This window comes from Dreissena polymorpha, chromosome 5, assembly GCF_020536995.1.
Source record: "Dreissena polymorpha isolate Duluth1 chromosome 5, UMN_Dpol_1.0, whole genome shotgun sequence".
In the NCBI taxonomy this organism is placed as follows: domain Eukaryota; kingdom Metazoa; phylum Mollusca; class Bivalvia; order Myida; family Dreissenidae; genus Dreissena; species Dreissena polymorpha.
The window spans coordinates 57852679-57879691 of NC_068359.1; the positions used below are offsets into that span (position 1 = coordinate 57852679).

A 27013-nucleotide genomic window follows, 5' to 3' on the forward strand; every position below is an offset into this window, starting at 1 on the left:
ACTACTGCAAGTTATATTACTACTGATATTTTTTACATGATATTAAGTTCTTTCTATGTAGCAAATCTGCGATGCCAAATGTTTTTAATTACATAAATGGGTTTAGTTTAAAGAAGAACGCTTTCCAATCCTAACAACATGAATATTATTTGGACCAACATATGCCCTGTTAAAACGAAAACCCATGTTTAACGCTGTAAACTAAGGGACCTTTAATTTCTTATCGCAAAGCCATATCTTGTATATTGGTACACTACTGCTATGACAACCGACTGTCTGATGTGCGAATCATAACAACGTCCCGTGACAATAGAAACAATTTTTATGTGAATTCGGTTCTGATATCCATTACATGTGTTGATGATAACCTATAATCCAGGCATGTGTATTAACGTTAATACACATACCTGCTATAATACTACTACTACTAATAATAAAAATGCATTATAATGCATCATCATCATCAAAATCATCAAAATCATCATCATCATCATCATCATCATCATCATCATCATCATCATCATCATCATCATCATCATCATCATCATCATCATCATCATCATCATCATCATCATCATCATCATCATCATCATCATCACCACCACCACCACCACCACCATCATCATCATCATCTTCTTCTTCATAACTAATGCAGCTGTTGTTTTACATTTTATTCTGATGATATATATTGCTGATGCTACTGTTACCATTTCAAGTACAACACCAACTATGAATAGTTCAACAACAACATCTACTACTGCTAGCTATTACTGCAACCTCTACTACTTCTCATGTGATCTCATGTGATTATAGTAAATATTATTGTTGTTGTTATTTCTATTATTTCTTCTACTTAAAATTAAATGCGTAAGTAGAAAGGCAGTTGACAGCGCAGCCAGTATGTATATAGTCAAAGCATTATACGTTTCGAACTCATTAAAGAATTGGATTGTACCTTGTTGTATGTTATCATCCTTAAATTTATTCTCACTTATCACTGACAGCACTGATATTACAAGTAATAACACTGATATGAAATGGACAAAAAAATCCGAAATGAATATATACGGCTAAGAGTTACTCGCTAAAATATAACAATTTGTTTAAAATTATGTGTGAATTTTCCTTCCTAAGGTTGCAATTTAAATCGCTTAGAAGACATCTGAGCAAATAAAAACCCGGCATAATTAAGGGTCTTTTGGATTGAAATTCAAAGGGAAGTATTAATTGGCAGCTAATTGTTCATCATTAAATTCACACTTAGCAAATCTCGATAACATAAAATTAGCCACAAACAACATCAATAAATTTTTGCCTTATTCTCAGACTCTATAAAGCTGCGTTTTCTTCTGTTTCTATATTGGCTGCGTTTTCCTTCTATTTCTATATTGCCTGCGTTTTCCAACGATATCTATATTGACTGCAACGATTTCTATATTGGCTGCGTTTTATGGCCCGATAACGCAGTCTGCAATTTGAAGCGATGTCTATATTTTCTGCGTTAAAAACAACAATTCGTTCAATCTGTACAAACATTTATCTATACATACATACATTTTTATACATTTTATAAAAGTATGTTAATACATTTTGAATTACTCTTGTGTCCGTATAAAAAATTATTATGTTTTCAATTTGATTCAGAAAATAATAATACGTGCAAAAATATAAGATTTAATTATTTGTGGTATGAATAAAATAATTATGTAATTGGGTAATTATATAAATTATCACGGCCATCTTCAAACAAAAAAGTTAAGGGAGGATGAAGAGAAGGTTTTCACATGTTATCAAGTAATTAAGGTAAGTGTTGCTCAATGCATGGTTGGTCAATTAATTGACATGAAATTAAAGAGACATGTGGAAACTCTGAATGATGCTAATGTTCTTATTTGTATTGTACTGTGTCACTAATGTATCTACGTCCTGATTTTTTTAAGAAATAAAAGATTCAAATATGTCCTTTATATATTGTATCCATGTTGTAAATGTCTAATTTATAAAATATAATATATGGTACATTAAACAGATTACAGAGATAATAAGTTAGTATTTTTTATTCAACGGATTTGTCCAGACAAAAAATGAAATCAGTTATTTCGGCCGTCAATCCCATTGTTCCAATACAGTAGCCAGGTGCCTGTGTTTTGAGCTGATAAGAAAGGGATCACCACAGCAGGTTGCTAATACACAGTGTATTCAGTCGTGTCTGCTGGCGTTATGTTAGATGTCATTTTTATCAGTTTTAAATTATGTGTAATTTAGTTCGCATCTCTACGCTTTACTCAACATTCAATGGCACGAGCATTTAACAAAATTATAAAACATAACACATATCATTTTACTTCTTTTTATAAATTAGTACGCGTATTATATGTTATATATTGTTGTTTTTTTAATGTTTTTCTCAACCAGAAAGAAATAATAAAACTTTGTTATATATAAAACGCACTCGGAATTTGACATTTAATTTGAAGCAATCCACAATTTTTGTAGCGGCCAAGCGCAGTATTTATATTTAAACTGAAATTAATATCAAACGAATTATTTCATATTTGTTTATGGTTTTTGTTTGATATGATTTTTTAATTAATCTTGTCTACAATATTTTACAAGACCCTGTTTTAATAGCATTAAACGTTATTGAAAATCTTACATTGGTTCCGTCGTAAATAATCATTTATAAATACTATTATGTTATTTAAATAAACGCACCAATTATTAAAAAAATATTATTGAGTTATTTAAATCGTAAATTCACTTTCACTAGATTTTCATTTTAAATTCAATCTACATTTTTTTGGTTTGGGACCTAAATTTCCTAAAAGAATTCGTTTTAAGATGTTCAGAGGTTGCTCATTCAAGCCCCTTAATTCTTTACCGTAGGCATATCATTTATTACTCAACTCAAAATTAATCCTAGTTTGTAAATATATGCCCCTGATGTTATTGTAAGCCAATAATAGGTGTCAGTAACACCTCATTGTAGGTATAACACCTCTATAAAAAATCTATACACCGAAACCTCCACGGTATTTATTATATAAATCCAATTTACCGAACTTGTCATTTACCGAAACCTCCAGCACCCAAATATACTGCCATTTAAGCGATGAAAAACAATAAGTTTAAAAAATGTATGCACCTTTACCACTTTCATACATAAACTGTTAATTAACACCGTCGAATTATTGATACAGTCATTCTCGAACTTCACACGTTTTTGCCTTCTATCTCTTTATTGGCTGCGTATTCCTTCTATTTCTATATTGGCTGCGTTTGCCAACGATTTCTATATTGACTGCAACGATGTCTATATTGGCTGCGTTTTATGGCCCGATAACGCAGCCTGCAAATTGCAGTCTGCGTTAAATGCCGCGTTTTATACACACCCAAATAAATACAACTTCACATCTTTGCAATAATAAACCTATTATACATACAAATATAAACATTAAACATTTTGCTATCTTAATACGATATCATTTCAATCGCTGTTTGAAGAAACCATTGTTTATTATCGGTTACCCAATAACGCAAATGTTATGCTCCATTGCCCTCAGGCATTCATCTTTCTGGTTTTATGACTTTAATCAGGTTGTAAAAACACGATGATCGAAGGGTCACATGATAAGCGAAAACAGGACGAAATCTGATAAAATACTGCTGTAAAATTGACTGTCCGAAAATTTAGAGTCTTTAATTATGGATAAAATCCGTATGTCCGAAAATTTATAGGCACGAAATTAATCATATTTGCTTTAAATGGGTGTCCAAAGTCTTGAGTAATTACGGTATTGGATTGTGGTGGTATTTTGATAGATTTTACACAAAAATCATGTTGCTATTGTATTAATTAATAATTCCACACACAAGAGAGTTGCATTGTAAACTTAATAGTATTTAGAAACTCGATCATTGTTGTATGAACCTTGATCTGATACCTAGTTTGAAAAGAACGCTATCAAGCCTTACAAATTTATATAATGCAAACAAATGTAGTAGATTAATATTTGATGAACTAAATTCTGATTATATATACATTGGTAAAATATATGGGCCAATGCAAATTATTTGCTATTTGACCTTTACGCAAGTATAGGTTGCCTCTAATGCAGTACTCCAGCTAGGCCTAAATTCAAGGGCGCCCCGCCCTGCCCTCCCGAACTTCCGCCCTGCCATCCCGAACATCCGCCCTGCCCTTCCTAGGCCCCACCCCCTGCCGTTTTTTTTTTATTTTACATATGGTGATGAATAAATATGTTATTACAATTCATTGTAATTAATTTATTTCTCACTGTAGACATTATATTTGAATTGTTTAATAAAAAAAATAAAAAAATAATGGGAATAATATATTCTAACAATTATTAATGCCATATAAATTAACATGCAAGAGGAAGCATTCCAGAAATGCCCGCGTGCTCAAAAGTGCCCTTTTGACAAAATACTGCGCGTCCACAGTGTCCTTTTGACAAAAAGCCCCCCCCCCTCCCCCTGCCCTTTTCAAATCCTAGCTGGAGCACTGTAATGTGTTAAATGCAAGACGCTGAATGGTGAATAACAGATCAATCATATCGGACAATATATTAAACACGATGTATCTAAACCATGTAAACTGACAGACAACCTACTAAGCACAATGCCACACGATTTTATCCCTATACAAATTATCATCTCGTTGACAGCTGTTAACAAGCACTAAAATGCGACTTCGCTATTATTCATTTTTTGAAAGTATGCATTACAATCGACTATTCTAATTAGAATTTTGAAATATATTTTTATTATACGATTTTTGCATATTAATGCTACGGACAATCCTTTGCGTCCTTTTTATTACTTTATTGGACCGTTAGCAGAAAGACCGTTATGGACTGGACCGCCTTGACCAAAATTTCGATCCAGGATTTAAAATGGCGTCGGTTGGATGATTTCGCTATGCACTTATGGTTTTTACTTTCTGCAAATAAATAAAGGTTGAGAGATACTTGTTATTGTCAGCGTTCTTACATAGAATATTGTATATAAAATAACATTCTCTGTATTGTCGCGCAAATGGTCTTCGAGTAGCCTGCCAACATGTTACTGTTTTGTTAGTTCATTGAACTGCAATAATTCAGTTCTCCGGTTAATAACCCAAAGGGTTGCTGAGAGTTGCAATTCGCCGTATATTGTCCTAAGGTGCAAAATTTGATCACCACTGCAAGGGCTAAGGAACGCTAATTATGCAAAAACTTAACAATGTTTACCTGTTTATGAAAAGCACAAACTGATATAAGCAAGAAATAATTGCTCTTTATTTAAACTTCATTCCTATAGGTTCGTGAATTCCTATTAGTTTGTGAATTTATTAATGACTTAATTTTTAAGCCGTCCGTGCACTGCACGCTCCGAATTTGATACAGTTTCAAGCCGAATATATTTCTTTGTCAATAAAATCGGAAAAATGAGGACAAAGAATGTAAGAAGTTGTACTGTCACCATAATAATTGCACACACAATGAACACAAACATAAAATCCTTTGAAAAAAAGCACTTTTTAAGTAAAAATATTTCCAATATACGTTTTCGAATAATCCGGGTTCCTGTGTTCGCATTTGTCAAGGTCAGTTTACCGTACATTATTGACTCAGGTCGGCGTTGTCATATTTTAGAGGCCCGTTCAGGGGTTTATCGTATACACACGGAAATCAATTAAAATCTTATAAACGCCACGTGCATTTTTTAACGTTGTAAGCCAATCCTCAGAGGTACCATGGAAGGTATAGATCATACAACCCCCATATTTTTCTAAAAGCAGTATCGAATGTAAAGACCAAAAAACTATTGGTACGTCGAGTGGCGCTACAATAGTACATCCCCTATCAAACCTTAAGAGATAGGATAAGTGGACGTGTAGAACCTAACAAATTCCTAAAGGAGACCATTTTTACAAATGACGAAGAGTAAGGGCTTGTGGAACATGCGGAAACTACGCAAGGCTTGGCTACAGTTTAAGCAATACAGCCATGCGCTTACCTGAAGGCAGTTAGCACGTGGAACATCGTGTCAGCCTTCACAAAGGCCGGTGTGTACCCACTAAACAAGAATGCGGTGCCTTCAGAAAAGCTTATGCCATGCGAGTCATTCCGAGACTCGAACTCTCTTCAGAAGTTACAAGCTGTATGGGCTGGCAAGCAGGCAGTTGAAGAGTATCTCCGGGCAAAAACAGAGGCGCCAACCCCTATCACGTGCAGATGCCAAAAGAAGATTTCGGCGAATACAAAACCAAAACCTGGCGGGAAATTAATAACAAGTGATGCATACATCGAAGAGGTGGAGATGTACGACGCCAAGAAAAATGTCAATGCCGTCACATCTCAAAGCCAGATGATATGTAAAAGCCCGAGGCTGTCAATAACTGGCATACAAAAATTTCAAGCCAACATTGTTAGTGAAGACTCTGATACCGAATCGGCCACGTACTAGTCCGAAAAATGTTGCGTATGTGGACAATTTAGTCAAACAAATCTGGACACAAAACCGCACATAAAAATAGTTAATTGGGGGCATTGGGACGAGTGTGGGCATTGGGTCCACCTTTCCTTCTGCCATACAAAATCGGTGCTGAGAAGAGGAGACAGTTTCCCTTGCCCACACTGTTGTTAAAATTTAAAGTTGTTTTGAACCGTTTATAAGTTATGCATTCGTTAATAATAAATTGATTGTAAAATCGTTCAATCGCTGATCATTAATGATTCATTACATTCGCTTGAATATACCATTTGAATGCGTTCAATGTTCATACTTTATACGTTATTTGTTAAATAAGTTCATTATGTATCGAGGATAAGGTAATCGCAAGATAGAGAAACGAAAGACTCTGCGTTTTCCTCAGCAATTTCCCCTCACAGAGCCTCACAGTAGAGCGCGTGCGTTCGACCAATCGAATTCACAAACTTATAGGAAAACGTCTAGCAGATATTGACTTCCAGCTGTCAACTTGAAAATGAAAGTTTATTGATGTTATGCATATATTTTTATTGTTTTATGAAACATATAGATATTTTCCCTTTTAAATATCACATTTTTCTTAATAATGCAGACGATCATTGTACGCATGCGCGAGTTTGAATGCGTAGGTGGCCGAACCAACAGGAAAAGTGGCTACTTTGTTATTCTTCGGTACACTTTATCCACCTTATTGGAAAACTTTCGTAATGTTGCCGACTAAAAGTGTCCCTATCGCTTAGGTGGCAGTACACCAATCGTTTGCTCATCGTAATATTTGATGTGACCTAAGTAGTTAACAATGTCAAACAGATGTCAAATATTTACACTGTTCCAAATTTCAACATAAAAATGTCAACAAGATAAGTGTGATAACATCATTGTGATTTTTAGGTTGCATGCATAGGATAACGTCTGAAGGCTGCCATTCAGGAACAAAATTGAATTCAGGAATTTTTTCAAATTTGTTTTCTGAGATGGAAAGGGTTTATATTATTGTTATTGTCAAAACATTAGCTTAAACTTATTTCAAGGAAACAAATACCGTGGCAACATCTTTTTTTACCCAGTGAAACCTCTACATTGCAGTGTTAAAGAGGTTCAATTGATGCAATGTATTCGGCTTAAATAATGAATGTATTGATTATTTTTGTATATAAGAACATAAATTGGCAACAAACACATCAGGATTTCAATAATAAAGACAACAAGGTATGCTCGCCCAGGTACCGAAATATAACTATTTTTTTGTATCATTATGACACTGATAAAAGGGTTATTTATGTACTATTTTTTCAAACTGTTAGGTAATTATGAAATTTATGTACAGAGATTTCGTTCTTATATGTGTTCTCGGGCATTTTTCAGGTTAAGGTTGGAACAAGTTGTTTTCTTCTGGACATGGAAAACTACATGAATGAAGGAAAGGATGCACGTTTGCCATTCTTAAAAAAGTGGTCCACCTTTGGTAAAACATTATAAACTGTTTTACATTCAAAATACAAGTATATAGAAATGTTTGTTAAATTGCTATGTGTGTATTTTATTTTGATTATTGTTACTGTTAGTACCCTTGTATGAATCTCTTGCCAAATTGAATTTAATGTGTATTGACACACTTTAAGAAATATTTGTGCAGATTAAATAAAAAATTTACATCTGATACTTTACAGTCAGCATCTTATGAATAATTATTGGCTAAATTACATGTATATAAGGTCCAAATTATATAATAATCTTCGTGGATTTATAATAAAATGGTAAATGCGCAGCTTGAATTACATGTTATGATATGTGATTTTATATGATTATGACATTTTTTTTTGTACAAGCAAGGCTTATTTTGCCAATTGTTTAAGTTTTGAATTTAATATCCTAATTAATTGCATTTATATTGCAGTTCAGACTTCCTGTTCTGCAAGTTCAGTGACTATATGCCGCGTTGGGGTGATACCTTAAATGGTATGTTGTTGACTAACTCTGTGTGCTTTTACGGATAATTTCCTTCCATACTTTTTGCTTAGATAGGTAATTGACTAAGTTTGTGTGTTAATAATACAATTTCTTACTTTTTAACATGATGAATGATTGTTTTGTTGAGAAAGCTTTGCCACTCTTGACAACTTCTTATTATAACAACAAACATTTAAGTGAAGGTAAACTGATTAAGCTGGAGAATTGAAGGGTTATCACATGTAGGATGCTGTATAATTGAGGCTAAATTGTAACATTTTGCATGAAGATTATTAATGTGCATGATTGGTATACATTCAAAGAATCTAATATTCATGTCTTTAAGTAACATATCCTATTATTGCTTCTATTGTGAACAGAGTCTGCTGTTGATATGAACAACATGGATCTTTCTGAGGATGGTGAAGTGGAGATGGTGGCGACAGAAAATGACACTGCAAGTTAAGCCTAGGAGGAATCCACACCAGGGAAGCTCTCAAAAGTCTGCTAAGAAGAGGACATAGCAAGCTGTCCACCATTAAAGAGAACTTATATTCACTGCTGTCTACAGCTATAGCATTGATGATGGGGTGGCAACACAATACTGTTCATCAGGGAAAGCAGAAGCGTATCACCTTTGTTAGGGCTGTTTTTGACCTGATTTTATAGCCGAAATCGGCTATATTCCCAATAGCAAAAAGTATACTTTTTTCCCAAAATTTGCTAAAAAAATTCTTAATAGCCTTATAGGGGAAAAAACGCTAATGACATCGGCTGTTTCGCTTTTTAACAAAGCGTAGTCCGATCCGGTTTCGTACGGATTTTAGACTATACCTTGATTTGGATAAAGTCGGCATAATTCGTGTACAAGATATTCTCAATTTTGTTCAGGCGCTTATTATATTTGCGATTAAATTTAAGCGTTTTGTAATTTGGCTGCATGGAAAACAAATATGTCGCACAATTAGAAATATAACGTGAAAAAGATTCCTAAGCAAAACCTTGGCGGCAAAACGAAAACTGTTGATTTTATTGAGCAATCGTCATTATATAAACAAACATCGTCAAGAAGTACAAGTCTTCCCATTGAAACTCATTCCATTGTTAATGATAGTGATTTAATAACAAGTGACTCTTTTGCATCATCATCTTTTATTTCCGAAAGCAAAGCGCTGACTGATATTCAACATGTTGAAAGCAGCAGTTCTTCAGAAGAAGATGAAGCGCCTCCTTATAAATGGTGCCTGATGTGACTGATGACTTTGTGTGAGCTTATTATGTGGAAAACTGTTGATCATGGTTGATCATGATGGTGTTAGTGATTACATGTAAAGATGCTGAACTCATTCATGTAGTTATAAAATCCCAACTTATTTTCCCAATGTCTTGAAAAATGCAGATAAAATTCCCAATTTCAAAGCCATGGGCTATCTTCCCAAAAAAGCTGAACAAAGCACTATTTGTTGACAAAGTGAGATTCGACAGGTAAGGCCTGCCATGCCACTTGCCCCTGCAGACATGTTATGATTCTAACAACAAAGTGCATTTCATTTGGTGGAGGTAGATATTTTGTGTACTGTAAACTTTTAATCATTGTTAGAGAGGCTGTTTTCGGAGAAAACCCGAGGCATTGTAATAGCCTGCTCGCCGTCCCCCGCCGTCGTGCTAAAACCTTTACATTGGCTCTAAAATCAAAGCGCGTCCACCAACAACTTTGAAACTTCATATGTAGATGCACCTTCATGAGTTCTACATGCCACACCCATTTTGGGTTACTAGGTCAAAGGTCAAGGTCACTGTGACTTAAAAAAAATATTCTGACAAGCTTTCGCAGCGAGCGTGTCACCTGTTATGCGGTGCTCTTGTTTTTTTCTAAATAGTGGTTTGATAGTTTATTTATGTCATTTTTACTAGCTTGATCTCTTCTGTCCTATTGTATTTAAAGTTTAAGTTTGGACAGTTTTTATTTGATTGGTTTTAGTTTTTATGCCCCCGAAGAAGGGCATATAGTGATTGGACTGTCCGTCCGTCCGTCTGTCCGTCACACTTTGCGTTTAGGTTTCGAAAAATGCTCATAACTTCTATGTCCCTTGAGATGCAACCTTCATATTTGGTATATATGGACAAGGCCTTTCTTAACGCACACACATTTTGACCCCTTTGACCTTGAACTTAGGGTCTGCATTTAGGTTTCCAAATCTGGTTTAGTTTTCGAAAAATACTCATAACTTTTATGTCGCTTCAGATGTAACCTTCATATTTGCTATGCATGTGTATATGGACAAGGCCTTTTCATGTGCACACACATTTTGACCCCCTTGACCTTGAACTTAGGCAATAGGATCCGCGTTTAGGTTTAAAAAAATGCTCATAACTTCTATCAAAGCGTTTTACGGGGACATATGTCATCCTATGGAGACAGCTTTGTTTATGTCCTATAATATGTTTGAGTAGTCAGAAGAAACAATGAAGTTTTGTCCATACTATATATATTAAAATTTTGGCAGAATTGTTTATTAATGCAATTACAAATTGCAGCAAATGCATCTGTTAAAGAACTTAGGATGCTTATAATTGATGTAAAGATTGTTTTATTTAGATATTGCATTTTTAAAATGACTTCTCATGTGTAAAAAAATGTATTGTATTTTATTTTTATTTTTAGAACTAATTTAAGTTAGTCATAAAAAATGAATCATTCACACTATTTCATATATTTCTAACCTACTGACTGGTGGATTGAGTACATAATAGTTGGAATTTCACTACTTGAAGGTTTGCACATCTTTTTTAACTTGACTATTATATGAAATATATATAGTGGAGCTATCCTACTCACGTCGGCTTTTCCGTTACCGTTAGCGTGCAAATGTTAAAGTTTTCGTACTACCCCAATTATTTTCCTTGTCCCTTGACATATTGCTTTCATATTTTGCATACTTGTTTACCAACTTGATCCCAACATATAAACAATATAAGACAACTCTATCAAGCATTTTGTCATAATTATGGCCCCTTTTCCACTTAGAATATGCAGCAAATGTTAAAGTTTGCGTACTACCCCAAATATTTTCATTGTCCCTTGACATATTGCTTTCATATTTTGCATACTTGTTTACCATCATGACCCCAACAAGAGCAAACAACTGTATCAAGCATTTTGACAGAATTATTGCCCCTTTTATACTTAGAATATGCATATTATTGATAAATCTTTGTTAAAGTTTGCGTACTACCCCAAATATTTCCTATAACCTTTGACATATTGCTTTTTTAGTTTGCATACTTGTTAACCAACATGACCCCAACCTATAAACAAGAGCAGGCCACTGTATCAAGCATTTTGGCATAATTATGGCCCCTTTTACACTTAGATAAAACAACATTTTGCTTAAATTGCCATAACTTCTTTATTTATGATCACATTTTATTATTACTTTGACAAAACAACACTTACCTGAATACTACAATGGATTCCACCGAAACAATACCCCAGCGCCTACCCAGAATCCCTCCCCCCCATTTTTTTTTAAACATCTAATTAATTACCCCCCCCCACATTATACCCCCTCTCACCCCCCTACCCCCACATTTTTTTTTAAACATCCTCTAGTAAATTAACACACCCCACATTATACCCCCTCTCAACCCCCCCCCAATTTTTATATATATATTTTTTCCTTTTTTTTATTTTTGAAAGATCGTCTAATAAATTATTGAGTATGTACAATTTCCCCATGATAGCTAACGTTATACTGTCAAGCACTCCAATAGTCGAGCGCCCTGTCGTCTGACAGCTCTTGTTTGTGTTCTGTATTTATTATTACTTGTTTTAAAATTTACTAATATATTAAGAATTTATACATTTAAAAGTGATTTACCTTCCATTTTGTCAGTGTTATTTTTTGTGTCATTATGAATATCAGGGATTTTGTACCGCTGGTGTAAAATTTTCAAAGAACTATCTGTCATTGTGATTATAATCCTCTGGGTGTTTGTACCGCCGGCGTAACATTTTAGTTTTATTTTTCTGTCAAAATGATTATGAATTTTGTGAGTTTGTACCGCCAGCGTAACATTTAAAGTGGAATGATTTATTTGGTGATGTTATAATGAACCTTTGGGAGTTTGTACCGCCAGCGTAACATTTTCAAAGAATTATCTGTCTGTGATTATTAACCTTGGGGAGTTTGTACCAGCGGCGTAACATTTTAATTTTATTTTTCTGTCAAAGTGATGAATGTTGTGAGTTTGTACCGCCAGCGTAACATTTAAAGTGGAATGATTTATTTGGTGTTGTTATAATGAACCTTTGTGAGTTTGTACGGCCAACGTAACATTTTATTTTTCTGTCAAAGTGAATATTATTATCTGGGAGTTTGTACCGCCGGCGTAACATTTTCAAAGAATTATCTGTCTATGTGATTATGAACCTTGGGGAGTTTGTACTGCCGGCGTAACATTTTAGTTTTATTTTTCTGTCAAAGTGATTATGAAATTTGTGAGTTTGTACCGCCAGAGTAACATTTAAAGTGGAATGATTTATTTGCTGATGTTAGAATGAACCTTTGTGAGTTTGTACCGCCAGCGTAACATTTTATTTTAATTTTTCTGTCAAAGTGATTATGAATCTTTTGGAGTTTGTACTTCCAGCGTAACATTTTCAAAGAATTATCTGTTGTGATTATGAACCTTTGGGAGGTTGTACCGCCAGCGTAACATTTTCTGTTAAATTTTTCTGTCGAAAGGATTATGAACCTTTGAGAGTTTGTACCGCCAGCATAACATTTTCTGTTCAATTTTAAAGTACAATCAATTTTTGTTGATGTTATAATGAACATTTTGGAGGTTGTACAACCAGCGTAACATTTTAAGTTGAATTATATGATGTGATAATGAACCATTGGAGTCTGTACCGCCAGCGTAACATTTTTGTTTAATTTTTCTGCGAAGTGATGATGAAATTTTGAGAGTTTGAACCACCAGCGTAATTTGAACTATGTTTTGATGTGATAATAAACCTTTAGGAGTTTGTACCGCCAGTGTAACATTTTCTGTTTAATTTCTGTGTCTAATTTGTACTGCCAGCGTAACATTTGAGTTGAATTATTTGTTGATGTGATAATGAACATTGGGGAGTTTGTACCGCCAGCGTAACATTTTAAGTTGAATTATTTGATGATGTGATAATGAACCTTGGGGAGTTTGTACCGCCAGCGTAACATTTTCAGTTCAATTTTCCTGTCTTAATGTAAGTAGGGTTGTACTGCCAGAATAACATTTTTGTACTTTCTTATAAAAAGTGAAAAAAATGTGTGTTGTTTTTAAAGAAATTTCCTTGAAAATGGCCATTTTAAAAGGGATTCTGTGGAAAATCCTTTTTTAAAATATACTGCTTTTTACCCTTTTTAATCTTATGGTTCAATGCATCTCTAACACCTTCAATTGACATTCTCGGCTCGGGTACTACTTACCGGTACATGTACCCCGGGTACTCTTAACTTTACTTACATGTAGCCCGGGTACGGTAAAGAAACTTAAACATACCCGCAAATATTAGATTGTATCCGAGTTGTATATCTGCCAAAAATCCGATGTCGTTAAACATGCTAGCGATTAAAGTAAAACAATATTGTTTACCTTAAAGAAACTTCTCTTTAAAAAAAATCTGCATCAACATGCTTTTTAGTATGAGTGTTGAGAGGACACCGTAGGAATAATCAAGTAATCAAGAATACGTCTCTGTTTCTGCTTTTATTTCCTTCATGTATAATGACGATAAGGATTGACGACTAACATTGACGGCAATGATAACAAGCATTGAAAACTAACACTAACAACAAGGATTGGCGACTAGATGTAACATTGACGATTCTCTACAATAAATGAAATTAACAATAAAGAATGAATAATACGATTATAGTACAACAGATCTGCTATTCGAAGTATAATATGATAGCATACACTCATTAGAATAAAAGGTTTCATAAATAACAATTTGAAACATTTTCAATAAATATCGAAATATCTTATACAATATTTATTACACAGCATGAATTATTTGTTAAAACATAATATAAATACCAAATATGGTGTTCCCCATTTAACGGACCTCGCAAACCAAAAAATGTTTCTTTAAAAAAATCTATGACGGTAAAAAGTGAACGTGCGACATCGCGGAAAATATACTTGACAACGTCATACAATGACGCGACTTTAAACAATTTAAGATTTTAAATTGAATCACATTAATGATTGTAAAAATGAGTTTTGATAATACATTGTATAAATGCCATTTAACAGAAAATTGACATAAATGTAAACATAATTAATTTTTACAAAATAGCCGACAACAACCGATTTAGTGTTAAAATTCCCGGGTATGTTTTAGTATATTTACCGTACCCAGGGTACGAGCCTTACTAACTGTATTATTATTATATCTCACCGACTACCTTTACCTTGTTGTGTTTCAACCTGAAATTTATGTAAAATCCGGCTTTCTTTACTTTTATTTTTCATTCATTTGATTACGCAATTGTTGACGTATCTCGTGGAAAATTATTTGAATCTTTGAATTTTAGTGACGACAAGCTTGAAGTGTCAATTTATTTTTTACAATGAATCTAAGATGTATTTAATTTTTGTGTGTTTGTCATGCATAGTTCAGTGTTTTCCAGAAAAATTTGAGTAGCCAGTTATATGGCCGGCAACTATGCAGTAAAACCAAAGCATTTGTGACATTTACTTGATATATTTGGGAAAAGTAGCCGGCATCAAGAGTTAATGTAACCGGCAAGATCGCTAGCAGACGGTATTTAAAGAGAACACTGATAATAGTAAACTAAATCTCTACGACGGGATTACAGCTTTGTAAAATTGTTTTTTGGGTGATAATGGTTAGTAATTCATACTAATGTTATTAAAAAATATCGGCTTTAAATTTAATTTTGAGAATGCGATGGAAGAACAGAAAATGAAGAGCATACAGGGATGGAAATAAGTGGTTTACCGTGAACCCGGGGCAAGTAGATTTTGGCCTGGGCAACTCAATTTCAAAAGTTGGTAAACTTCTTTTTTTTAAAGCTTAAAACAATTCAGTGCAATAAAAATTGAAAAACAATTGATCACCATGGATCAATACTAGTTAAATAACATTCATTATTTAGGAATAGGACATGATTCAATTCAGGCTCATAATAAAACATCATGCATTGAACATGTGTTGTCAGCAAATGTATTTAATTATCTATTATTTTATTAAAAGAATGTATAATATTCACATGTTCATATTTCTGGGCTCGTTATTCTTTATCTGGGCAACCAAAATACTAAAGATGGTTGCCCACAATAGTAAACAGTTAGTTTCAATCCCTGGCATATCATTGTATCTCTATTGTTATAAGCATTGCATTAAAGTTGTGATTGAGGTTAGCCTGTTGTTTATGGTATATTTACATTTTAGCTTGACTGTTATATATGAAATATATATAGTCGAGCTATCCTACTCAACCCGGCGTCGGCGTGTGCATTGGAATGTTTGCGTACCACCTCAAATATATTTCCTATGTCCATTGACATATTGCTTTTATATTTTGCATACTTCATTACCGACATAACCCCAATCTATAAACAAGAGCAGACAACTCATTTACTGTATCAAGCATTTTAACAGAATTAGGCCCTTTTTCACTTAGAATAATATGCATATTATTGATAAATCTATGTTAAAGTTTGCATATGACCTCAAATATTTTTTATGTCCCTTGACATATTGCGTTCATACACCATGTATTTTGCTTATTAACCAACATGACCCCAATGTATAAACAAGAGCAGAAAACTGTATCAAGCATTTTGTAACAATTATGGCCTTTTTTTCACTTAGAATAAGCATATAATTGATAAATCTATTATTAAGTTTGCGTACCACCTTTAAATTGCCATAACTTGTTTATTATGTTCCCCCCAAATTTTTAAGGGGGAGCATATAGTCGCCGCTTCGTCTGTCCGTCGGTGCACAAATTTGTTTCGTACCCAATTTTTTTTGTACCCAAATTTATATATGTACCCTTTTTTTTCGTACCCAAATAGTTTTTTGTACCCTAATTTTTTCGTTCCCTATAGGTTTTCATAACCAAATTTTTTTTCGTACCCAATTTTCTTTTTACACAAATTTGTTCGAACCCAAATTTCTTTGAACCCATTTGTTCGTACACAAATTTTTTTCGTACCCAAATTCGTTTTGTTCCCAATTTTTTTTGTACCCAAATTTTTATTTGAACCTTTTTTTTCGTACCCAAATAGTTTTTCGTACCCTATTTTTTTTTCATAACCATTTTTTTTTTCGTACCCACATTTTTTTTGTACCCAATTTTTTCGTACACAAATTTGTTCGTACCCAAATTTCTTCGAACCCATTTGTTCGTACTCATTTTTTTTTCGTACACAAATTTTTTCGTACCTTATTTTTTATTTGTACCCATTTTTTTCGTACCAAAATAGTTTTTTCGTTTCCTTATTTTTTTTGTACCCTTTTTATCGTACTCAAATTTGTTTTCGTACCCAAATTTGTTTTTTTTCCTACCCGCATATTTTTTAGTACCATTTTTTTTTAGAAATAATCGATTTTCAATTTGATTTCATCTCTCCACTCATTCCATCCCGCGAAACCCTTAAGGTGTCGCAACTCTAGTTTAATGAATACTTCATACCTACGTTGGAATCATTTAAGTGAACCAAATCCGTTATGATAAATTTGATTGATTATACGCGATGATTGTCTATATGGAATGAGTGATGTATTGGACGTCATCATTGATGACGTTCAATCGAACGAATGATAAAGGGGGCTAAGTTTCGTTGAGCTCCAGGGTATAGCCGCGATTTGTGGGCCATGAAAACTGGCCCAACACTGTGCCTGAAATTTGACCTGTATATGGACCAATACGCGATCTAGACGATGGCGTATTCGTCATGTCTGGGAAAAGTCCAGTTTTTGATAAAAGTGGTGTTTTTTATTGCGCAATCGCTATAAAATGAGTTCTCGCCGGAAGCGTTAATAGCGTTAATAGCAACCCAAACACAATTCACCCCCAGGAGACAATTCACGCGCTAGGCAATTCAAATTTGATTTTAAATAATACATATTGCGATTTTATTCCCAAATTAATTAATAATTTCATTTTGCGTTTAACATACGCTTAAGAAAATATTAACAAAACAAACAAAAACAAACAACCGTTAAATTTTATTGTTGTAAATATGGTAACCTGATTACATATCCACTAGCGTCTATGCATATTTACACATAAAAAATAGTTCGCAAGTAAGCAACAAACAATCACATTCAAACGCAAATTATTTAACAAAATATATAAAGCTAAGCTAGAAATCGAAACTTAAATACAATGTCTGCACTAAAAACACAATACTAATAGTTTTTACAATAACACATTCGACATGTACATGTACTTCCAACAACACGCCAACCGCTATTTTCAAAGCGAATGTGTAGAGTAACATTTCAACAATAAAGACAAACTGGAACTGGGGTTTAACTTAGTGCGCAAATTGGAAGTGATTACAGTAATTTATTTTTCAACTTGTCAATCTCCGTAGTATACGTTTAGTTGTGAGATGTTAACGGTTTCACAAAAAAACATTCCTTCGCTACGAAGTCAAAGTGGGTGGGGAACGAGACTGCTTGTGGATTTCGAGTTGCTGGAAGTTTGTAACGAAGCTGCTTTTGTGCAATATTCAGCGATTTTGCAAGCTGTGTGTTTGAAGTTGGAGATATATATTGCTGACATTAATGATGTTGTGTACGTTCTTGTGACCACTGATCTGCATATGATACCAGTGGGAGAGCATCCCGAATCCCAGTTCCCACATAGTCTGCAACAGATGTTTCCTGGTCGAGTGGTTGGTAAGTTTCATCGTTATACATGCATATTACACATTTTACATTATTTGTGCTATTTTTGACACCCATTTTTCATGCTGATGAACCAACGGTCAGTGCCAGTAGTCCTACTGTCATTGGTCTGTGTGCTTGTTGAAAGTACATGTAGAAAGGGTTGTTTAGCTCCAATAAGCCATGTTGCTCTTTTTTGGATAAAATTTATGGCTGTTGGCTTTTTTATCTTTGTGCAGCAACCTCTGCCGCCTCATTTTTTGAAAACATTAGTCGCACACTGTTCATATTGTGGAAAAATGAGTCGTGCATGTAAAAGTAAGAAAAATGGGTGGTGACTATTCAACAATGTGAAAAAATGAGTCGCGCATTGTTTAAAATACTTAAAATATCAGTCGCAAACATTAGAAAAATGTAAAAAAAGTGTCTCACAATGTTGAAAATTGTGAAATATGAGTCGTACAATGTTGAAGGTTGTAAAAAATGAGCCTCGCAATCTAGACAATTATGGAAAAATAAGTAAGGGGACAAAAATTCCACTCGTCTGCTCATATTGACGAGTGAAATCTTTAAAGGACAAGTGAATTTCCCTAAAGTGCTCGTCCTACAGGACGAGAGAAAAAGCTGATGTTAAAATATGTATTTTAGGACCCGTAAATAATTAAATAAAATCATTTTCTTAAAGCATATCTATTCCGAAAGTAGAACGAGAATGAACTGGAAATTGTAATTGTAAATTTCATACAACAGGTGCGCATTGTTATGGGAGACTAAGTCGCGAGTAAATATTGGTGTCAATGTTGACAGGGAAACATCCGACTGCATTCACTGTAAGTATTGATTTTTAAAGCGGGTATATACGATTTTTTATATGTGTTTAATTCTAATATATTGATAAAATATGTTACAATAACACAAAATAGGCAAGAAAAATTATACATTAAAGCCCAATTTCATAAAATGCAGCAAAGACAAATTAGCGCCCCGAGCCGATAGTGACGTACATATTTTCTTACAATAACCGAAGCATTCGTCTTTGTATTAGGATCGGAGATGGTGTTGTGTGTCGTATGAATAGATATCGTTGCAAGAATTCAAATAAACCGTTAAACTAGGTTTAGATGCACATCGTACATGTATGGTATACATGCTGGCGAATTCGGCTGTACAGCCGTTTTCAATTTCAGAATTTAATATCTGGCTTATTTCGCATTTTTCGACACATGTTCTTCTTAACTTTTATGTTAATTTATATTGAAATATATATATAATAAGTATTTTACACAGTTTATATAAATTCATTAATATTTCACAAAATCGTATATACCCGCTTTAAAGAATTATTTAACTGCAAAGTACAGTTTATAACTAGTCTGAATTTCGTCCGAAAAATGTCTGACATTTGAGCGTTCTTTAAAGGGATGGGGGGGGGGGTTTGATGTTCAAACATCCCAAACGAAAAGCACGCAAGCATTAGAAAAAAGTAAAACAGCAGTCTTCATTTATTTATTTTGTGTTCCTCATAAATAACTTATTTCACTGCTCAACATTTCTTTTTTGATCAGCTGGCATGAATAACTGAGTAAGCAGCATTTTAGCAGTGATATAGTAAATTTTATTAGTCATATTAGCCCTTTGCAAACTTTATTTCACACATATTCAAGGACGAGTGCATGTGTTTGCAGGACGAGTGCACATTTAAATGCACTCGTCCTGCAGGACGAGTGCAGTTTAGAAATATTTTTGTCCCCTGTAAGTTGCACACTGTTCAAAATTGTGAACAAATGACTTATGACTGTTGGAAATAGTGAAAATAATTAATTGAGCATTGTTCAAATTTGTGAAAATATGAGTCTCAAACTATTCAAATTTGTGAGAAAAAAAGTCGCTAACTGTCGAAAAATGTGAAAAAATGAGTTGCACACTTTTTAAAATACTGACCATTTGCATTGCAAATTCCTCTAATTAAAATACTGACCATTTGCGTTGCAAATTCCTCTAATTTTTGCAAAAACAGCTTTCACTATTTATTTAATAATAATCAGCGTTCTATATAAGCTGCGTATCAGCGTAATATACGCATTCGAAATATCAAGATACGCTCAATTTATCATTTCCGTGCGTACATTTAAGCAAGCCAATCTGGACTTACGCTAATGCTGTAAATTCTCTGCGCAGTGCCCCAGATAATTATTTGAGAAATAGGGTTTTCACCCATTGATTTGAAAAATGAGTGATTTCCTTCTTGAAATAGGGTGAAATAATTTATAAAAATGCATACCTTTATATCATTAATGTTTTACTTCTGTGGAAGATGCTCACTTGTTCTGAGTCAATAAAACTTTAAACTATCATAATTTACTTTAATAAACTGATATTTCATAACATCTTTAATCATTGAAACTGTCCTTAATATAAACTTTAAACAACAAAAAAATCGATAACACGATTGATCATTTGGCTCTTGCTTTCTTGGTTCGAAACAGTTTGCGATCGACTGATATTTTTTTCTCAACAATAGCGGAAGTCTTTCGACCTCTCTTAGACATTTTTATTTTGCATCGTTATAGAAACTGAAAGTACAGGCACTTTATAAATACACGCACAATGAGCGACGGATAAAGTCAGATTGAAAACGCATGTATGTCGAGGAAAACAATTTGATCACACTTTATTTAACTATGAAATCTAGAACGCAGAGAGTTTGAATAAAGCTTGACTGTTTTCATGCTCCGTCATCCAGGCGCTTGCTTAATAAATACGCGTGACGATAATAATTTCAAAGAGAAAATACCGAAAATGAGCATTTAGCATTTTCGATTGAAGCTATTGTATTGTACGCATTGAATCTGACGAATTTGCACACAAATCAAAATGGTTGTGTTTTCAATAGGCATGTTATTGAATTTCTTTGCGTTTTAAGACATTTTAATAAGGTGAAAGACGCAGATACACAGCTTATCTGGGGCACTGATGCGTACATCATAAACAAAAAATATAAACAGCTGATTGTCTTTAGCCAAAAAATGAGACTGGTTATCGTAAAAATTAGAGCTGGTTGTAGAAATAGTTAGCCAGTCAGTATGTATACTCTGTAGCATCTAGATGCATGGTAAATTTAGTATTGATTTTTTAACAGACAGTCAAGCGCTTATGTGTTTATTAAATTACATGAAGTGGTCAGCATGGCTTCTTCCAGGCCAACACAAATTACTTCTCAAAGTACAATTGATTCTTTGTGTATGGCAAAAATTGTATCGAGTAATAAAATTGTACTGCCAATACTGAATGATTTAAATTCCTCTGTTTTAAAATCAAAAAGGAACCACTAAAATGCTAATAAAACAACTGTTGAAAGTTGGCAAAAAGTTCTCCGTTGGCCACGGTGGTGGATAATAACGACGAAGATCTTCTTAAATGTAATCTGCCAACAAGTTAAAATAACAAGAAATTAAGAAACCTACTAATATGAAGGAATACACATAGTTCAGTGATTCATTTTGAAATCTACATCAATGAGTCCCTGGGACTCGCATGTTTTGAAACAATGGGTCCAATCTGAAAACAATGGGTCCCAGATTGTGTCTTTGTAAATTCGTTACAAATCATATACTTTAAGCGGGTATATACGATTTTTTACATGTGTTTATTTGTAATATATTGATCAAATATGTTACAATTACACAAAATAGACAAGAAAAAGTATGCATTAAAGCCGAATTTCATAAAATGCAGCAAAGACATCAGGAACCTCACGGTCATGCAGCAGATTTATCAGAGACTTGAATTTTGATAATGGTAAATTCTCTGACGAGATCCAGTGGATGCATTTAAGCAACACCTTCATGGCTTTATCTTCCCTTGATTCATTTTTAAGCTGACACTGAGCCATGTTTTCTCTATGTAATGGGGCTTCAATGCACATCTTATGTTCTGACAAACTGACATGCCTTGAAAGAGTGGAGTGCTGAAAGTTTTGACATTTGGCTAATTTCGACATACCATTAACCTTGTTGTAGTCCGTACACACAGAACAAAACATGTAATCATCGGCGTTATTCTCACTGGGAACATAGCGAAGCCAAGAGTATAGCCCGAGCCACATCGACTGAAATTTGCGATCTTTTTTCTTTTCCGATTTTTCTTTAGAAACAATATTATCATTGATGTCTACGCTGGATGTGTCATTTTGGAGTTCTTCGGCCGCGGAACTGGTGTTTTTTAAGAAAGATGTTAATTTACATTGTTGCGGATCGATTTTGAGAACTTTTTTGGGTGGCATTTTCTTTGTTTACCATCCGGGACAGTCAAGTAACCGTCCAACGAACTATTAATAAAACGCCGTAACTGATTGGATAATTTATATATTTCGACCAATCGAAATACGCGTTTTACATTCCGAATGTAGTGATATGACTTCCGTTCTATAAGTCAAGACGGTGTTGACATGTGTTTCGGTTATCTCCACGAATCGAAATCGGTTTGTAAAATTTTGACGATGTTGAAAATCGGAGTTTTTTAACAATGCGTCCCGAAGACGCACATGTTTGAAAAGTATGCGTCCCCAGGAAAAAACGTGCGTCTGGGACGCGGGACGCACGGCAAAATGAATCACTGATAGTTAGTGGTTAATTGTGTTTAACATTATTAAAGTAGAGTGTCTGTACCCCGGCTATATTCTGGTTTTACTTTTAGCAAATTACCCTTCAACCAAGGCGAAATTTGACCATTTACCCCTATGCTTTGAAAAGTGGGGGTATTTACCCCCATGGGTACATTTTTTATCCTATTACCAGCTGAAAATTGATAGTATAACAACGATCGTTTAAACTTTACCTTTATACTATCGCTATTTTTTCCGACCTCTATCTTAAGAACACTATATGTTTAAATGTGACGTCATAGCAAATGATGACGTTGAAGTAAACAAACACTTTGAAGTCAACTTGGTAAAGTATTTATACTTTTTTTGAATGATAAATGACCACAAAAAAGGATAAATAGAAAATTATGTGAGTTTTGGATAAAGATCAAGTTTATCATGCTCAGCACGAACCATGTTAGCGGCAAGCCTCGCGCTTCATCGGTTCTAAGCCTCGCATGATAAACTTGATCCAAAACTCACATAATATTCTCTATATCTATAATGCTGAATAATTGAGGTAAAAAAACAAGTCTATTATAAAAAAAATTTCAGTTTAAAAAAATCGTAATTATTTTTTATTTAAAGTTATTTACGGCCATTTCATATGCCTATATTATCATTTTTTTTATTATGATATTGTGTGACAGAGGTCCTAATTTAACGACAACTCTTGTGTTTAAACTGTTAAACAAATTAACAGTATACTATATGCAAAGACTCACACTGGACAAATTAATCATTAAATCTACAATGAATGGGAAGTAAACATTTGTCCCTCTATTTACATTGTTTTTTATCATGATAGAGTTTTTTTTCTCTAACCCGTGATATTAAAGAAAAGATGAAACTGATCAAACAGCAAAGCTCAGTCTTGTATGGTATGAAATAACTGAGGGTGTATATCTCATACACCATCACTCACTTACTAAGGCTCGATTGGTCATTGTTGGCTCGGGTACTACTTACATGTACCCCGGGTAGTATACTTACATGTACCCCGGGTACGGAATATATACTTAAACGTACCCGGTGATATTAGACTGTACCTGAGTTGTATATCCTCCCAAAATCCGATACGCTACTGATTACCGTTAAACGATATTGTTTACCTTAAACAAACTTCTATTTTAAAATTTCTGCATCATGTTGCTTTTTATCCGCACACTTTTTGAAAAGCGTGGGGATATTGATCATATTGTGGGTATCTCCGCCGTCCGTCCGTCCTGGCCTGGCCACTATCTCCTCCTACACTATATGCACTAGAACCTTGAAACTTACACACATGGTAGCTATGAGCATATGTGCGACCCTGCACTATTTGGAATTTTGATCTGACCCCTGGGTCAAAAGTTATGTGGTTGGGCCCGGGCCGGGTCAGAGATTTTCACTCATTTTTTAGGTTATTTTACTATAATTTCTTCATTTCTACACTGATTGTCTTCAAATTCATACCAAACCTCTCTTATGACAATACGGTAAATCTCAACTATGCATGGCCCCATTACCAACCCTGGGGGCCCCGCCCACATAGGCCACTCCCACTAAAAATTGCAGTTTTACTATAATTTCTTAATTTCTACACCGATTCACTTCAAATTGATACTGAACCTTTCTTTTGACAAAACTGTCAACCTCAGATATGCATGGGCCCCATTACCAACCCTGGGGAACCCCACCCACATAGGCCACGCCCACCCAAAAATGCCTTTTACAATAATTTCTTCATTTCTACAACGATTCACTTCAAATTGATACGGAACCTCGGCCCCATTAACAACCCTGGAGCGCCCCGCCCACATAGGCCACATCCACCAAAAATTGCCTTTTACTATAATTTCTTCATTTCTACACCGATTTACTTCAAATTGATACTGAACCTCTCTTGTGACAATACAATCAATCTCAACTATGTATGGCCCCATTACCAACCCTGGGGCAACCCGCCCACATAGGCCACGCCCATCCAAAATTGCCTTTTACTATAATTTCTTCAATTCTACACCAGTTCACTTCTAATTGATAATGAACTTCTCTTATGACAATACGGTCAATCTCAACTATGCATGGCCCCATTACCAACCCTGGGGTGCCCCTGGGTCAAACATGTGGCGTGGGGATACGCGTCGGCCTCTGCGGCACCATTTCTAGTTGAGTATGCATGTCTATAATATAAAGGCTGTTTAAAGGAAAATTGACCTAAATGTGAACATAATTAATTTTTACAAATTAGCCGACAACAACTGATTTAGCATTAAAATTCTCAGTTACGTTTTAGTATATTTATCGTACCCAGGGTACATGTAAGTATACTTAAGAGTACCTGAGGTGCATGTAAAGTACATGTAGTACCTGTGCCAACAATGACCAATGGAGCCTTACTAACTGTATAATGATTATATCTCACCAACTACCTTAACCTTGTGTTTATTAACCTGAAATTTATGTAAAATCTGGCTTTTTTACTTTAATTTTTCATTCAATTGATTATGCAATTTTTGACTTATCTCGTGGGAAATTATTTGAATCTTTGGATTTTAATGTATTTTAATGTTGTGTTTGTCACGCATAATTCAGTGTTTTCCAAAAAAAATGAGTAGCCAGTTATATGGGCAGCAACTATGCGGTAAAACAAAAGCATTTGTGACATTTAACTTGATGTATTTGGGAAAAGTAGCCGGCATCTAAAAGAAGTCGTTTTAATGCAGGTATTACATTGTAAATATTTATTTATTATTTCGAAGATAACAGTCATTGCAACGTGTTTAGTGAATATTACATCAATAGGCTGGCATGAAAAGTAGCTCCTTTTGAAGCACAAACTGCATCCAAGAATATATCATGGCTGACCCGGTTTGATGAGGCCTGTTTTTGATAATAATTAATTACTATTTTTACTTCCGTGTTCATAATCTTTACGGGCACCATGCTGGAAATAGTCCGTTTCCCACAATGCATTTACAGCGTTGACACACTGGGTCTATACCGGGAAAAACCACGCGCCTGACGTCATCCCGCCGAAATTTTCATTGGGCAATTCATATGTAAACGTCATTGTATTCGCAAAAAGGCGGTAAACTTTAAAAGCCAGACATTGAGGGCAAAGCGCGAAAGTAAAATGTCTCGGATATTGGGAAAAAAACGCGCGTGTTAGTCAGTTAAATAGTTACTTAGTTAGTTACTTATTTTGTTTAAAGTTCATAAATTTATATTGAAAAGTGTAAGGCAATAATAACTTAAACGGACTAATGCACAATGTGACCAACGGACTGTCAGATTACTAACGGTAAGAAAACATGCAGTTTATTGTCAATATTGACAAAAATCTGCGCAGATTTATTGGCTTTGCGTAATGCCCCTTTTCGCACTGTTTTCAGAAACTTGTGTTTACAATCACACTCGCATATGGAAATATCATGAATATCAGTGACATGAACGCCTGTGAATGTCTTTGCTGCAACTAGTTTAGTGGAGTGTAACATATATTATGCGCATGCGCTTCGATTGTTTTATTACATGCGGTATTGACAGCCATTTAAAGAAATGTGAAAACAACACATTAATCTTACTTGTTCTCGTTCTAATTAATAGAATTTTTCAACAGCTTGGTCGAGTATCGAGGTAAATAAATTTAAATGCGTTTGCATATAAACTGAATACCGTATGAAACGTGTAGATGATGCTTTTCTGCATTTATTAACGACTGCAATTGTTTGTGAAATACCATTGTTTTTTACTGTTATAAAATTGTGTATTTCTAATATTTGGGTATAATACGTGTGTCTGGATATATTAGATATATTATATGGTTGTTTTATATTGTGCATATACAATGAATAACTTATGAGGGCTTAGTGTGACGTTTCAGAATACAGTTTGGATCCTGATGAGACGCCATGGTTTGTGGCGTCTCATAAAGTGCAAATATTTCAAGGGAGACGACTGTTATAAGTTTCTGATCAGCACAAATTACACAATTAACTCCCTTTCTTTACGGGCTCCATGAAAAT

General features: G+C 34.3%; 1 long non-coding RNA gene across 1 annotated transcript; it reads left to right on the forward strand.

The window, feature by feature from the left end:
• Positions 1–7810: 7810 nt before the first annotated feature.
• On the forward strand, positions 7811–11996 carry LOC127831855 (uncharacterized). The gene is made up of 3 exons (XR_008026520.1): positions 7811–7960; positions 8393–8454; positions 8826–11996. It is a non-coding gene; the product is annotated as an uncharacterized LOC127831855 (long non-coding RNA).
• The last annotated feature ends 15017 nt before the right edge of the window (positions 11997–27013 follow it).